Source organism: Panthera onca, chromosome B1 (assembly GCF_046562875.1).
Source record: "Panthera onca isolate mPanOnc1 chromosome B1, mPanOnc1 haplotype 2, whole genome shotgun sequence".
Classification (NCBI taxonomy): Eukaryota; Metazoa; Chordata; class Mammalia; order Carnivora; family Felidae; genus Panthera; species Panthera onca.
This window is the reverse complement of record NC_138342.1, coordinates 72,731,554-72,749,170: the sequence shown is the minus strand read 5'-3', so window position 1 is coordinate 72,749,170 and position 17,617 is coordinate 72,731,554. Positions and strand designations below refer to the sequence as shown.

General features: G+C 39.7%; 1 protein-coding gene and 1 pseudogene across 2 annotated transcripts in view; both read right to left on the bottom strand.

The window, feature by feature from the left end:
- Window positions 1-17,617, bottom strand: part of LOC132692318 (uncharacterized) — a 62,009-nt gene that overhangs the window by 30,097 nt on the left and 14,295 nt on the right. The window lies entirely within an intron of this gene.
- LOC132693295 (non-selective voltage-gated ion channel VDAC1 pseudogene) lies at window positions 929-2,137 on the bottom strand (annotated as a pseudogene).

Below are 17,617 nucleotides of genomic sequence, written 5' to 3'. Positions count from 1 at the left end.
GCCAAAGAATCTCTACAATACAGATCTGTATGTATTAATCCCCAGTTTAAACCCCTTTGAGTATCGTCAATAATCACTCTTTGTTTCCAACTCAATTTATTTTTTTTTTTTTGAGGTTCTAATATTTTGTTCAAGTTTCACTGTAAGTTATGTTAATTATAGCATTTTAAAGGAGGATCTTATTCTACCCAAAATGGAAGACTCTAAAATCACCGGTTAAACTGCTAAAAAATAAACCGAGTGGCAAGAATATAACAGAAGTCCAATTTAGATTCTGAATGATGTCACCATGTGATTACAGTCACAGAGACTCTTCTCTGCTTGCAGCTAGAACTCTTAGAAGCTGTTTCATCTGGTGCAAGGGCAAAAAAACACAACATGAAAGGAGATAAAGTCCTGAATTACTGGCTTCATCCACCTCTATCTCAAAACGGCGTTCGAGTGCACACACACACACACACTCACAAAACAAAAAACTCAGCTACCATGCATTGCAGACTATTTTTGGTGTAAAAGAGGTGATGGACTGGGGTGGAAACAGGTCATGAAAATCTGCCTAAAAAAGTCTCTTTCAGATGAGTTTGTACACACCATCAAACAACAAGCCTCTCCTTCATGGGGTAGGAAACTAAGGTTCACTTCTCAGGAAGTCACAATTTCATTCATTTACTTAATGACAGTTTGTAATTATCAACTTCCACTAGCAGCTGTTTCTAGATAAAAAAAAAAAAGCCCTGACATTTCTAGAGGCCACCAAGTTCCCCCCAAGTCCACAGCTGAAAGGATCTTGTTTGGAATTGGGTTTCTTCTGTACCTCTGAAAGAGTAACACCTTAAAGTGGAATCATTTAATATGGAGGTTCAACATGATGTTTAGCATTATTGCATTCCAGACAAACATTAAAAGGTACACTAAATTCTGAGGGTAGCTATGCTGTAAAATAGTTTAAAATGAAATGATTGTATAGCCTTTGATTATGCTTGCCTTCCAGTCATAGACCAAGCTTGTGGCCACCAGCAGTGACATTCTTGCCATCCAGCAGAGCTGACAGCATCACTCTGACACAGTCAGTCTGACAGCTAGCTTTACGGTCTGAATGTGTTCTAAACCTATCAGGCTGGAGCTGTTCACTGTGGTGGAGAAATAGGCGTCAGGGTCCATCTGATACTTGGCTGCTATTGCGAAGTCAGTGTTACTAGTTCCTGCTGTCCAGGCCAGATTAACATTGGTCTCCAATTTCTTGTTCACCTTCTGATAAAAGGAGTCACTAGCCTCCATCCTGTCATTTACATTAGTGTAAAGCTGCAATTCATCAGTCTTGTAGCCAACCACAGAGTTGCTCTGGGTCCCTCCAGACTTTGTGGTCTCAGAATTCATCTGGGAGCCAGCGAGCCAGTCGTTTTGATGTGGCACCTGAGGGACCCGGTCTGAAGGCCCCGCCATGTGGAAATCCACATCCAGGTTGATGCCTCCTGCTTATGCCCTGTCTTGATTTTAGCATCCTCCTCCCACCTTCCCACCCTGTGCTTGGTGAGAGGATGAATCAAAGGTCAGCTTCAGTACACATGCAAGCTGGTCTTCCACAAATATCTCCATGCCTAGAGTGTTGTCTGTGTTGTATTTTTCCAAGGTTGTCAGACCGTGCTTGATACATCTATACTGGGTTTCTAGGCTGATGCTGACTTTAGTGGTTGGTCTCAGTGTTGGCTGAACCTAAGCTGGTACATTGCAGTCCATTTTCAGGTTTTGTTTTCAAATCAGGTTTTATTAAGCCAAATTCCTAGCCCTTGGTGAAGACATCTCTCGCAGATTTGCCAAAATGAGCACACGTGGGAGGCACAGCCATCTCTGGCTCAGGGTCAGTGGCATCAGGCTGGGTGGTGGCTGTCTCTGGGACTGCAGTGCCAACCCTAACTCGACTTCTGATCCTTAAGTCTTGCTCCTCACCCACCTGCACCATCATCGCCCACACACCTGGCCCTGGCATGACTCCAGGCTTCTCCTTGTGTTCTTTCCTTTCTCTGGATTGATCTCCCTATTAGTCTTTAATGAGTTGCTATTTAGCCTTTAAGACACTAATAAAAATTTCTCTCCTCTGTGAAGTCTTTCTCAACAACCCCAGACAAAAGTTAGTCACTCCTGCTTCTTTGTTTACGTTTCACTTGGTACATAGCCCTGCCTTTGTACCTAACAGGTTGTGCTGGAATTATGTGTTTATGGGCCTTTCCCTCTCAGGAAACTGTGATTGACTCCATGACAAGGACTTCCTAACTCCTTGTTTGCTGGAAACCATGGCCACATTCCTTTTTTTAAAAAAAATTTTTTTTAACGTTTATTTATTTTTGAGACAGAGAGAGACAGAGCATGAACGGGGGAGGGTCAGAGAGAGAGGGAGACACAGAATCTGAAACAGGCTCCAGGCTCTGAGCCGTCAGCACAGAGCCTGACGCGGGGCTCGAACTCACAGACTGTGAGATCATGACCTGAGCCGAAGTCGGATGCTTAACGGACTGAGCCACCCAGGTGCCCCCACATTCCTAAATCATCAAAGATGCTTAATAACAGGGTGAAGAGTGGATGAATTAATAAATAAATGAATTAGTATAACACCTCAGGTGACATCTGCATTAGTAAAGACAATAAAAGGGTGGCAAGTAGGATACAAGCTCAACCACTGTAGCCATGTGACTTTGGGCAAATTTCTTACTTTCTGTGCCTTGGTTTCCTCATCTATAAAATGGTGATGACAATACCTTTCTAGTTGTGTGAATTAAACAATAAATTTAAAGTTCTTAGAAGAATGCCTAGCATATAATAATCATTTTATGTGTATTAGTTATTGTTGTCATATTATTCATGGAGAATCACTGTAAACTCTGTGAGAAGTAGGGATTATGGTTTGACTTACCATTTAATTCCTAACTGCCACAATGGTTCATATAGAATAAGCACTCAATAAAGATTTCTTAAATAAATATCAAAATAATAAAGAAGAGAATCAGGCTCACAGAGTCTGCTTCAGATCATCTGTCTCCCTCTCTCTGCCCCTCCCACCCTCACAAAAATAAATAAACATTTAAAATATAATGATAAGGGCCACCTGGGTGGCTCAGTCGCTTGAGCACCCAACTCCTGGTTTTGGCTCAGGTCATGATCTCACAGTGTCTTAAACATTGGGCTCCAGGCTCTGTACTGACAGTCCAGAGCCTGCTTGGGATTCTCTGTCTCTTTCTCTCTCTGCCTCTGTCCCACTGTCACTATCTCTGTCTCTCTCAGAAAAAATTAATAAACTTAAAAAAAATGATGATAAAAAAGAGAACAAAAGAGAAGAGAGTTAAAAAAAAAACCCACAAAAGGTAAATACGGGTGCATTTGGCACAAAGTACAAAGATATTGCTAAGTCATCTCAGGTCCTCACTACTGGGCTGCATGACAAAGTGCACCTGGAGTTTCTGAATCTGTCATTTCACCCTCATAAGAACTTTGACTTTGCCCACCTCAGTTACAGTGTTCTCTCTAAAGACAGTGAGGGGGGGAAAGGGATGTCATATAAAAGGAGTGATTTAATAATACACTGAGAGCCAGGAAAGGCTGTTTTTTCTTTTGTAGCCAATGGATTCATTACCTGCTGCTGAAACCACCTTTTTTGGTCCTCTGCTTGATCTGTAAAAATCAAACCTTAAACACTTGCATGCTTACTTGCAACCAGACTAGATGATGGTGGCTTCAATAATTGTTTGCCATCTGCTTTGCAAAGACAGAGTCAAAATGAAACTTGTAAGGGGGATGTTTTAGTTCAGGCTGCTATAACAAATTACCATAGACTGGGTGATGTATCAACAATAGAGATACATTTCTCACAGTTTTGGAGGCTGGAAATATGAGATCAGGGTGCCAGCAGGTTTGGGCTCTGGTGAAGGTCCTCTTCCAGGTTGCAGATTCCTGACTTTTTGTATCCTTACATGGTAGAAGAAGAGAGCCAGCTCTTCTGGCCTCTTCTTATGTGGGCATTAATCTTATCATGAAGGTTCCACCCTCATGACTTAATTACCTCCCAAAGGCCCCAACTCCAGATACCATCACATTATGATTAGAGTTTCAGCATATGAATTAGGGGAGTGGAGACACAAACATTATTTTTTTAATTAATTATTTATTTATTTTGGACAGAGAGAGAGAGAGAGAGAGAGAGAGAGAGAGAGAGAGAGAGATAGTATAAGCAGGGGAGAGGAGCAGAGGGAGAGAGAGAGAATCCCAAGCAGCTCCACCCTCAGTGCAGAGCTTGAGGCAGGGCTTAATCCCACGACCTTGGGATCATGATCTGAGGTGGAAACCAAGAGTTGGATGCTCAACTGAGCCACCCAGGTGCCCTGGAGTCACAAACATTCAGAAAGTGATCTGTTTCTTTATGTAGGGGAGGCAAAATTTTATGTCTTCCCATCTTAGGTTTTTAGCTGGGCTTTTTACAAAAAGACAAATTAATGAAAGAAAAGCAAACAATTTAATGTGTGCAGTGCACATCACACAGGAGAAACTTGAAGAGTAACTCAAAGTAGTGGCTTAGAACTCTTGCTTGTGTAGTATCTTCGACAAAGAACAGTAAATTTATAGAGAAACGACAGGACAAAGGAAAGTCATTCCAGGCTTCCAAGGTGGCAAACTGAGGGAAGGTAAATATGTGGGAGGAAGCTAATGGAGTAAGGTTTGTTTGCAGATTTCTTTTTTATTGCTCTTGAGCTGATACATCTGTTTGCAGAAAAAGGAGAATTTCCTACAGGAGAATTTCCTATAGGCAGAAAGAGGGCAAGTAGAGAGAAGAGTTTGCTGCTTCTTCATTGCCTTAAGCTTGAAACAATTTTTATGTCAAAGAGGAATATTTGAGGGTGACATATTCTAGTCTCCTCCATTTGCTATCCAAAAAAGCCTAAGGAAAGAAAAAATTGAATAGGAAGCATTATGACATGGTAGCCCACTAGTTTGAACTCCAAACGAGAGGGAAAAGAGCAGAGAGAGAAGCTATGTAACTGCATTATAAACTCCATGAAAAGATTATTGAAGTATAATTTTTCAAAAAGTTAAAAAAAATGGTTGTCATACAAATATATAATGAACACATACCAAAGATTTTGTTCAACTAAGTAATTAGTAGGGACCCAGAAATTGGTAACGTTGGCTCCAATTTAATAAAGAAATGTTAGAGTAAAATTGCTAGGTTAGACACAAAACTGGTTAATGTTCTTCAAGGCAATTAATTGTAACCTTTGTGTTTGTCTTTTATACTGGACAGAAATTATTTGCATCTTTATGGGGGGGGGGGAACATGTAACTTCACTAAGACTGGGACCTTTAATCAGAACAGTGATTTGAACAAAGTGTATTCCCCCTAGAATATTAAATCATCCTTGGGTGGTCCTTATAAACAATGCCCTCACATGACATTAAAAGGAACTGCCACCCTTGTTTTTGCTTTATTTACAAGTTTTAAAGAATTTTTTTTTAAGTAGGCTTCATGCCCAACATGGGGCCTGAACTTATAACCCTGAGATTGAGAATTGCATGCTTTACTGACTGAGTCAGCTAGGCGCCACAAGAATGTTTCTTAACAGGAAGGATTTCACTTTATTTTCTTCACTGCTGCATTACTACTGGCACCTAGAACAGTACTTGCAACTAGTAGGCTCTTAAGGAATAGTTACTGAATGAATGAATGGTTATGTTTTAAGAAAGATTTTGTTAATTGGTTGTTTATAACTGGAATGCATTTCTCTTCAAAGTGATGTTAGAAATTATGGTAGGTAGTTCTTTGGTCAGACATATCTTTCCAACCTGCAGTGTAACCAAGAAAGCCTGGCAAACAAGGGCAGGAATGTTTTTTATGAGAAATGCATCCATCTATTTAAAATACAGAACCAGGGCCACATCTTCTCTCCATCTCCACACTTACATCCCTTTGATTCCATTTACTGGTCCCCACCTCAGGACTTGTTCTCTCTCAAGGTCTCTATTGCTGGGCAGTGGTATCAGGAATTCCCAGAAGCAGTACTGGGTGCTTTGAGTACAGCCTGGAGCAGGCTGTAGTTAAAGAAAAGAAGAAGCAGGGACTTGATGGTCTTAGGTTGGAGATGAGGTGCTCTGGGCTCTGAAACTCTGGTGGTATAACCCCCAGGATTGCTCTCAGTCTGAGGTTTTACCACTTTATTTTTCTTCTATAAATTCCAAAATGGACTTGCCTACTTTTCTTTTATTACCACCATCTTGTGTTCTGACTAGAGTCTCTCTCCTCTATAAGCCACTGGAGGACAGAATGAAGTCTTACAGCTTTGCCTGTCCCTGACACATACAGTCCTATGGAGGACTTTTAAAAAGGTGCATGTGCAGATTGAGTGTAACCATTCTCTGGATTTGCTGCAGTGACTGGAGTAGCCAGATATTTTCTACCCAAGATATCTCATCTGAAGGACATCCTATTGATTTGCATTAAGTTCACCTGCCTGTAACAAAAAACCTGAAATGATAGTGGCTTATTCAGGAGAGAAGTTCATTTCTCTTGTGCATCAAAGAAGTCTGGAGGTAGGCAGTGCTTGTGTTGAGGCTCCACAGTCATCAGAGAGCCAGGCCCTTTCTATTTTTTCTGCCCCACCATCCCAGCACATGAATACCAACCTTAAAATCACCGAGGTGTCCAAGTCGTAGAGAATACCCAATCACAGATTTTCCTGGGCTTACCCAAAGCGTGGAAGGTAGTAAGTAAACAGCAGTAGGGCTAGGGGCATCCTACTCTAGATAGGAATCTTACCTTCCTTTTTCTTTAAACCCTCTGAGACTGACAATTGAAGACCAATCTGAGCCACCAGGCAAACAAAAGGTCAAGTGAATATTGGATGTGAGCTGGAGAAGGAAGGAGGAAGAAAGGAAGCAAAATTCTAAGAAGCAGCAGAAATAACCCCAAACATCAGAGTCACTGTTTTTGGAGGCTATCTGGGTGTAAGAGCTGTACATAAATTTGCCATTTGCCTCTTTAGTACTGTATCAGTCAGAATCTCAACAGAAAACTGGGTTTCACTCAAGTTAGATCATCTGAGGAAAGAATTTTTTTTTTTTTGCAAGTGAACTGTCCACAAAGTTGTAGGGTGTAGCATAACCCCAAGACAATGACTTAACCTGGGGTCAGTAGCAGCAGGGCAGTTAAGACCCCTAGGCCTGAAGGGATGAGAGGAGGGAGTGATTATTGAAAGGAATGCAAGGGTCGCCAAATGAACTCTCACATTTGGGCAAGAGACAGAGTCTGAGGAAAGGAACAAAGATAGTTAATGGTCCTGTTCTCTTCCTTCCTATGAAGCCAGAGGACCACAACCTTTGGTGTGGTTCATACAGGTGAGCCTCCTGGGACAGGGAATGGTGAAGAGTAGATTTGGAGGGACAAACAGAAGATATAAAGGCAAGAATATTGAAATTAAACTGCAAATAGAGGAGTAGAATAAAATGCCTTTCAGTGGCCCCCTTTTTTGTTGTTGTTGTTGGCTCCACTCTGGGAGTGGAGCCCAATGCAGGGCTTGAACTCATGACCCTGAGAGCAAGACCTGAGCTGAGATCAAGAGCTGGATGTTTAACCAACTGAGCCACCAAGTCACCCCCATTGGCACTCTTTTTACATTCATTCTGTCATTATCTGTGGTAGCCAGCCTCCAAAGTAGCCTCCAGTAGTTCTTGCTATTGATAGCTCTTGATATTCCGGCTGCAGAAATGATGGAGGGTGACTTCTAAAGCTGGTTCACATCGAGGCTTCTGCCTTCTGCCTTGGATCACTTATTCTGGAGGATACTAGCTCTCAGGTCATGAGGATTCTTACACAGTACATGTGTTGTGGAGCTGAAGCCTCCTATAGCAACCACTTACCAGCCACGAGAGACAAGCTTCTCAGAAGAGGACCTCTCGCCCCAGTCAAGTCATCATATGACTGCAACTCTGGCCGACATCTTGACTGCAACCTCATGAGAGACCCCAAACAGAACTGCCCAGCAAAGCTGCTCCCAAATTCCTGACTCTCAGAATTATGTGCACCAATAAATGTTTACTGTTCTTCACAACAGAGTTTTGGAGTAATTTTCTGTGTAGCAACAGATAACTAATTGTGATTGTTAATTTAGATGTCAATTTGATTGGGTTGTGGGATACTCAGATAGCTGGTGAAACATTACTTCTGGGTGTTGGTGTGATAGTGTTTCTTGAAGAGATTAGCTTTTGAATTGGTGACTCTTGCCGGTGTGGGTGGGCATCATCCAATCTGTTGAGGCCTGAATAGAACCAAAAGGCAGAGGAAGGCTTTGCTACTTGAGCTGAGACAACAATCCTCTCCTGCCCTCAGCACTCCTGGTTCTCAGGCTCTCAGACCTGAGAGCCTATACCATAGGGCTGGAATCTATACCATTGCGTCTTGCGGCTCTCAGGCCTTCGAACTATATCCCTGGCTTTCCAAAGTGTCTAGCTTGAAGAAGGCAGATTTGTGGGACTTCTCAGACTCCAATTACATGAGCCAATGCCTCATAATAAATCTCTTTATACATATATAAAGGGTTTCTCTAGAGAACTCTGACCAAGACAGTAATATATCAGCACAGTTAACCCTCACTAACTTCTATGCATTATTCATTATATCTTCATTGAAATCTTACAGATAAAAGCTATTTATTTATGTTCTGTCCCCAAATCACTAAGACATGTGCCCTTATTGCAAGCTTTCCTAAAGCATATATGTACATTACACATTGTCTAAAAATCTGAATATTTTCCTGACCCATTAAAGGCCTACAGGAGCAATGGCTTTGGGAGCTATTTGCAACCAATTCACTAAGAACTTCAACTGTGCATCATAAAGAGAAGATTCAGGACTGAGTAGCAGTCACAGTAGACATGAAGACCACTGAGTATACTCACACAGCAAAACTGAGCCACTTTTCTGTACTTACGTCCATAATTTTGTTGTATGAAATTGTTTGTTTATGGTTTTCACTCTGAACGCTATCTTTCTTTAGCAACCACTTGAGTTTTAGCTTATTAGACAGCTAAGCTCAATGTCATTTGCTAGATATCATTTACCAGAAAGTGATTGGGTGAAATGCATTTCTTCTCCTGAGCTAGAGTTACTAGTTTGCTCATCTTTCAGGATACTGTCAAAGTAGTTCTTGGCTCAGATAAAAAAAAAAAAAAAAAAAAAAAAAAGTTCAATACCCAGACTGAGGTTTCCATTAGAAAGTTACATTGAATATTTTTGAAGCTACATCCTTTTCCCACTAGTTTTTATCATTTCCTTAGCATAAATTTTCTCAAAAATAAATGCTATGTTAAGATTTAACCACACCAGGGGTGTCTGGGTGGTTCAGTCGGTTAAGGGTCCGATTTCAGCTCAGGTCATGATCCTGTGGTTTGTGAGTCCAAGCCCTGCATCAGGCTCTGTTCTGTCAGCACAGACCCCCTGTTCCCCTCTCAATCAGATAAATAAACATTTTTTAAAAAATCTTAAAAAAAGATTTAAGCACACCTTTTTTTCTTTTTTCTAAACTTTTTCCTTTTGGAAAAGTTTTTTAAAACATAGAAGGAAAGAAAATAGTAAAATGAATTTCAATGTACCCATCATCCAGCCTGAACTGTTTTCAGACATTTCTTCTTTTTTTTAAGTAATCTCTACACCCCACATGGGGCTCAAACTTACCACCCTGAGATCCAGAGTCCTATGCTCCGCAAACTGGGCCAGCCAAGCACCCCTCTCATAACACTTCTGACACCAAATGAGTGCCCTACAATTTAACTCAATTTTGACACTAACCACTTGGAGTTAGCACAGACCTCACAGGTTAAGAGTTCAGTCTCACAAGTCTGCCCCATCCCCTAACGAGACTATTTTGAAGTAATCCAAGTAATCAGAAAATTTCATTCATAATATTTTGATATTTATCTCTAAAAGATAAGGACCGCTTAATGTAACAATATTATTATCACAGATTTTAAAAATTCAAAATAATCAAAAAGACTTGTTCATTTTGACTGTTGCAACATATTGCTAAATTGCTCTCCTACAAGGGTGTAATAATTAACCCTCCCACCCCCAGTTTACAGTCCTGATATTATCAATCTTTTTCATCTTCACCAATTTGTGTCTCTTGTGTCTTGTTCTAATTCCCATTTCTTTGATTATTAATGAGGTTGAGCAATTCTCATTTCATACTGGCCATTTATGTTTCATCTTCGATAATTTGCCTCTTCATTCCTCTGTTGATTTTTCTATGCATCAGTCTTATTTTCATGTTGGTCTTATTTTCATGTTGATGGGTAAGTTAAAATAGCAAGAGTTTTAACAAATATTGCATCATCTGTATGGTATACAATGGGAAAAAACTGAAAATGAACTTTATTTTCAAACAGTTGTTTAAAGTATTCATGGAAAATCCATAACATGGTACTCCATGCAGCTATGAAAAAGTGTATATTTATTACTACCCAAAGAAATCTACAGATTCAGTGCAAACCTTATCAAAATACCAACATCATTTTTTACAAAACTAGAACAAAGAATACTAAAATATGCATGGAACCACAAAAGATCCAGAATAGCCAACACAATCTTGAGAAAGAAAAAGCTGGAGGTATCATAATTCTAGATTGCAACATATACTACAAAGTATATACTACAAAATAAAATACAAAGTAGTAATCAAAGCAGTATCAAAGCAAATTAAACACATAGATCAATGGAACAGAATAAAGAGCCCAGATATAAACCCATGCTTATATGTCAATTAATCTATGGAAAAGGAGGCAAGAATATAGAATGGGAGAGAAGATAGTCGTTTCAATAAATGGTGCTGGGAAAACTGAATAGCTACATGCAGAAGAATTAAACTGGACTATTTTCTAACACCATACACAAAAATAAACTCAAAGTGGATTAAATCCTGAATGTGAGACCTGAAACCATAAAAATCCTAGAAGAGAACACAGGCAGTAATTTCTTTGACATCAGTTATAACATTTTTCTAGATGTCTCCTAAGTAAGTCAAGGGAAACAAAAGCAAAAATAAACTATTGGGATTACATCAAAATAAAAAACTTTTGCACAGCGAAGGAAACTCTCAAAAAGCAAAAAGACAACCTACTAAATGCGAAAAGATATTTGTAAATGATATATCTGATAAGGAGTTATACCCCAAATATATAAAAACTGCAGCAACGTGGATGGAACTAGAAGATATTATGCTAAGTGAAATAAGTCAGTCAGAGAAAAACAGATATCATATGTTTTCACTTATGTGGATCTTGAGAAATTTAACAGAAGACCAGGGGAAGAGAAGGGGGAAAAATAGTTACAAACAAAGAAGGAGGGAGGCAAACCATAAAAGACTCTTAAATACAGAGAACAAACTGGGTGGGGGACGGGTAGAAGAGAAAATGGGTGATAGGCATTGAGGAGGGCACTTATTGGGATGAGTACTGGGTGCTGTATAAGCGATGAACCATGGGAATCTACCCCAAAAACCAATAGCACACTTTACACACTGTATGTTAGCCAATTTCACAATAAATTATATATATATATATGTGTGTATATATATACATATATATACACATATATGTGTGTGTGTGTATATATATATATATATATATATATATATATATATAGTTACACAACTCAATACCAAAAAACCCAAACCAGTTTAAAATGAGCAGAGGACTTGAATAGACATTTTTGTAAATGATCCAGTAATTCTACAATTCTACTACTGGGCATGTACCCAAAGAAAACAAATAGATATATGCACCCCCATGTTTATTGCAGAACTATTTACAATAGCCAAGATATGGAAACAACCAAAGTATCCATCAATAGACAAATGTGTAAGGAAGATATGGTGTGTGTGTGTGTGTGTGTGTGTGTGTGTGTGTGTGTGTATGATGCATATATATATATATATATATATATATATAAATATATATACATATATATAATGGAATGTGACATAGCTATAAAAAAGAATGAGATTGTGTCATTTGAGACAACATGGATGAACCTAGAGGGTATTATACTATGCGAAATAAGTTAGAAAAGAAAAATACCATATGACTTCACTTGTGTGGAATTTTAAAAAAACAAATGAATAAACAAAAACAGAAAGCAGAACCAGACCTATAAATACAGAGAAGAAGCTGATGGTTGCCAGAGGGGAGGGGGTGGGGAGATGGGCAGAATGGGTGAAGGGCAGTTGGAGGTACAGGCTTCCATTTATGGAATGAGTAAGTCATGGTAATCAAAGGCACAGCATAAGGAATATAGTCAATGATGTTGTAATAGTGCTGTGAGCATAGCATAATGTATAAACTTGAAAAGTCACTCTGTTGTATGCCTGAAATGAATGTAACATTGTGTGTCAAATATACTAAAAAAAAGAAGTATGTATTTGTACAGAGCCCGATGCGGGACTCGAACTCACAAGCTGTGAGATCATGACCTGAGCTGAAGTCAGACACCTAACTGAGTGAGCCACCCAGGTGCCCCCCAAACATGCCACTTTAATGGGAGATGTTGGTAGTGGGGAAGACTCGTTCATGTGTGAGGTGTGAGGTGGGCATGATATACGCTAGAACTCTTTGTATATTACATGCAATTTTGTTGTGAACCTAAAAGTACTCTCAAAAGTAATGTCTATTTTTTTTAATTTTTTTTTTAATTTTTATTTATTTTTGAGATAGAGAAAGAGCATGAACGGGGGAGGGTCAGAGAGAGGGAGACACAGAATCTGAAACAGGCTCCAGGCTCTGAGCTGTCAGCACAGAGCCCAACGCGGGGCTCGAACTCACGGACTGTGAGATCATGACCTGAGCCGAAGTCGGATGCTTAACCGACTGAGCCACCCAGGCGCCCCTAATGTCTATTTTTTAAAGGACATACGGACATGGGTAGCTATTGTTTATTAATTTAAAATTATTTATTAGGGGCACCTGGCTGGCACAATCAGAAGAGCATGCAACTCTCGATGGCATCATGAATTCAAGCCCCATGTTGTGTGTGCAGATTACTAAAAAAGAATCAATAAAATAAAATGGATTTTTTAAATTATTTATTAAATGTTCATATTAAGATAATTTCTCTCACTGAGTGTACTATTTAAATACGAAAACAATATGTTGGTAATACAATCTAACATAGTACAATCTTAGAGTCAATAACAATGATTATATTGTGAAACTCTTTAACATGTATTTCAGAGGCACCTGGGTGACTCAGTGGATTAAGGATCTGACTTTGGCTCAGGTCATGATCTTACCTTTTGTGAGTTTGAGCCCCACATCAGGCTGTCCCTTGCAGAGTCTGCTTGGGATTCTGTCTTTCCCTCTCTCTGCCCCTTCTCCACTTGCTCTCTCTTTCTCTCTCTCAAAATCAATAAATAAACTTTATTTTTTAAATTTTTTTTTTTTTAACGTTTATTTATTTTTGAGACAGAGAGACAGAGCATGAATGGGGGAGGGTCAGAGAGAGAGGGAGACACAGAATCTGAAACAGGTTCCAGGCTCTGAGCTGTGAGCACAGAGCCCGACGTGGGGCTCAAACTCACGGACCGCGAGATCATGACCTGAGCCGAAGTCGGCCGCTTAACCGACTGAGCCACCCAGGCGCCCCAATAAATAAACTTTAAAAAAAAATGTATTTTAATTCTTAAAAAACATTTTATTTATTTGAGAGAGAAAGAGAGAGAGAGAGAGAGAGCACGCATGAGTGGGGAAGGAGCAGAGAGAGGGAGAGACAGAATCTGAAGCAGGCCCCAGGCTCCAAGCTGTCAGCACAGAGCCCTATGACATGGGGCTCGAACTCACAAATTGTGGGATCATGACCTGAGCTGAAGTCAGACGCTTAACTGACTGAGCCACCCAGGCGCCCCGAAAAAAAACATGTATTTTATTCATCATATTGTTGAATCAACTTTTATTTGTTTATTTATTTATTTATTTAAAACATATTTTTTTAATGTTTATTTATTTTTGAGAGAGAGAGACAGTGTGAACAGGGGAGGGGCAGAGAGAGGGGAAGATACAGAATCCGAAGCAGGCTCCAGGCTCTGAGCTGTCAGCACAGAGCCCAATGCGGGGCTCAAACTCACAGACTGCGAGGTCATGACCCCAGCTGAAGTCAGCTGCTCAACCGACTGAGCCACCCAGGTGCCCCTAACTTTCACTTTTTTTAAAAGATAGATTATTTTTGGAGCATATTTCTGTGTACCACAAAATTGAGTATGAAGTAGAGATTTCCTGCCCCCACACATGCCTGACATCTATTATTTATCTATATTGACATTGAAAGCTATGCATAATATAATTTGGGTAAAAAGAAAATTAACAGAAGAATATACATAATAACTAGGATACGATTTGAGCTGTAACATGGATGTTTGTAGTTGCATAGAAAATACTTAGAAAAGATCGCTGACTTGTTTTATTATTTCCCTAATTCATGTGGGAAAACAGCTCTGAGAAGTTAAATGACTTAGTCAAGAACAATCGGCTATAAATGATGAATAGCCAGGAGATGAAACCAAATTTGTCTGGCATGAAACCTGGCTTAGTCCACTTTAACATTAGGCAGACAAGGTCTGTGAGGGAATGCTAGGAGCCACTGGCAGAAAGATGCAAAAACTGGGGGTGTGGGGTGAGCAAGGTGAATGTTCCTTAAAACATTCGTTTTAAGGAAACTGAGCTATGGTACATTGCTGCACTTGTGGAATCGATGGTTCAACCTCAGTTCAGAGCAAAACCAAACATTTTCAATTTCAGAGAACCAAAGTATGAATCCTGTCTTGGAGAAATCTCCCCTGACTACTGATCCTTAAAATAGTAAAGGAACTAGATCATCTCAGGATGTGGCCATAATGTTGCAACCTCTGTTATCCTATGGAAAGAGTTGTTTGGGCCTATGTAGCTTTAGGTCATCTGATAAAATCTATACAAGGCAGGAATCTCTCCTACAGTCTTACTCTGGATATTTAAAAATCATTTCTAGCTCAATAAATTGTAACCTTTTAGAACTTCTAGGAGGAAGAGACTGCAGGCACAGAACTAATTGCTACTTTTATTTGAGTGGGCTATCTTTTTAAATGTACTATTGCAAAATATATTGTTTTCTGTGTGCACTTTTTTGTTTATTTATTTATTTTGAGAGAGAGAGCACGCAAGTGTGGGAGTGTGGGAGGGCAGAGAGAGAGGGTGCAAGGCGGTGGGGAGAGGGAGAGAGAGAGAGAGAGAGAGGGAGAGGGAGAGAGAGAAATGGAGGGATAGAGAGAATCCCAAGTAGGCTCTGCCCTGTCAGCACAGAGGCACAATCTCACCAACTGTGAGATCATGACCTGAGCCAAAATTAAGAGTCAGTCACTTAACTGACTGAGCCACCCAGGTGCCCCGTGTGCAAATTTTTTAATTTATGGAAACAGTATTGCATCATATATCTCCTTCTGGTGTTTATATTTTTCCACTCAGCTCTGTGTATTTAAGAATTGTCAATGAAGCTGTGCCTACATCTAACCTGATGCTACTCACAGAGGCTTTAGACTCCAGTGTGTGGATCACATTTTACCTGTCTACTCTCACAGGGATGAGCACCTGTGAGATGCACCTAAGATGTAGACTTAATTCCCTTCCATCTTTGGCTATGACAGAGGAAACAGCCTGTCCATGATCCCATATGGACCCATGTGAAAATTTCTTTGGGATATTTACTAGGAGCAGAATTGCTGTGTCACAGAATACATTTTCATTAGACTAAATTATGCCAGATCACTCCCCAGAATGGCTGCACCAGGTAGATGCCCACCAACAGTGGAGAACAGTATGTTCCCTTTCCCCCACCTCTCCAACCTTGGCAAGATCCAAATTTCTGATTTTTTTGTGAGTCTGAGAGGTGTAAACTGATACCTTTGTGAATGTTTTAGCTTGCATCTCTCCGATTACTACTGATTCATGTTTATATAACTGATTAGCCCATAGTGAAATTGATACGCTGAGAAGGGTCAGGTTGACCTTGTTTCAGGTTCCTCTTGCACACCTTGTTCTGTTCCCTGGGTTAGGCCAATATCTTTTTTGTTTGTTTATTTGCTTAGAGAGAGAGAGAGAGAGAGAGAGAGAGCAAGAGGGGGAGAGCAAAAGGAGAGAGAGAAAGAGAGAAAGAGAGAGAGAGAATTCCATGTAGGCTCCATGCTGTCAGTGCAAAGCCTGACTTGGGTCTCGATCCCATGACCCTGGGATTGTAACCTAAGCTGAAATCAAGAGTCAACCAACTGATCTCAACCAACTGACCCACCCAGGCACCCCAAATATAATTTTCTAAGCAGCTTTATGGAAATATAATTTACATACCATATAATTCACCCATATAAAGTCCACAATTCAATGGTTTTTAGCATATTCATATGGTTGTGCAACCATCACCACAATCAATTGTAGAACATTTTTATCACCTCAGAAAGAAACACTGCACCCACTTGCATGTATTCCCCTTTACCCCCCAAATTTCCCCACAGCTCTAGGAAACCATGAATCTACCTTCTGTCTCTGCAGATTTGCCTATTCTGGATATTTCATATAAATGGAATCACACAATATGTGGTCTTTTGAGACTGGATTCTTTACTAAGAATTGTTTTTGAGGTTCATCCATGTAGTAGCCCTTCAGTACTTCATTCCTTTTTTTTTTTTTTTTTTTTGCTGAATAATACTTCATTGTATGGCTGTACCACGTTTTCTTTACCTATTCACCAGTTGACGGATTTGGGGTTGTTCCCACTTTTTGACTGTTATAAAGAATGCTACTATGTACATTCATGTACATGCTTTTGTATGGATCTATTTTAATTTCCCTTGGGTATATACCTAAGAACTGCTAAGGAGGGTAACTCTATGTTTAATATTTTGAGCAACTGTCAAACTGTTTTCCACAGTGGCTGCACAATTTTATATTCTTGCCAGCAATGTACTAAGGTTCCAATTTCTCCACATTCTTGTCTACACTTGTTATTGTCCATTATGTTTGTTATAGTCATCCTCATGGGTGTGAAGTGGTATCTTATGGTGGTTTTGATTTGAGTTTTCCTCATGACTAATGCTGATGGGCATCTTTTCATGATAGATTTTCATGGGTGGTTTGTATATTTTCTTTGGGGGAATGTCTATAATGTTTATAATATTTCATAACAAGAATTATTTAAAAATTATTAATAATTAGTAAGTAATAGTAATTTTAATAATAAAATAATTGAATTACAAGAATTCTTTATATACATTGACTACAAGTTTCTTATGAGATATGTGATTTAAGATATTTTGGGGGGGCTAATTTCCTATTAGCTTAGTCTCAATGTTACAAATGTAATAGCTGCTATCACTAGTCACACATTTCTGAGGTACTCTGTGAGTCTTTTCTCACAACACTCTGACACCAAATGTGTGGGTTTTTTTCCCCCATTCCAACTAATTCTCCAACTCTCTGGACACCAAGTAGGTGTCCTACCAGTCAGTTCAATTCTGACACAAGCCACCCAGAGTTAGCACAGACCCCACAGGTTAAGGACTCAGTCCAACAAGTC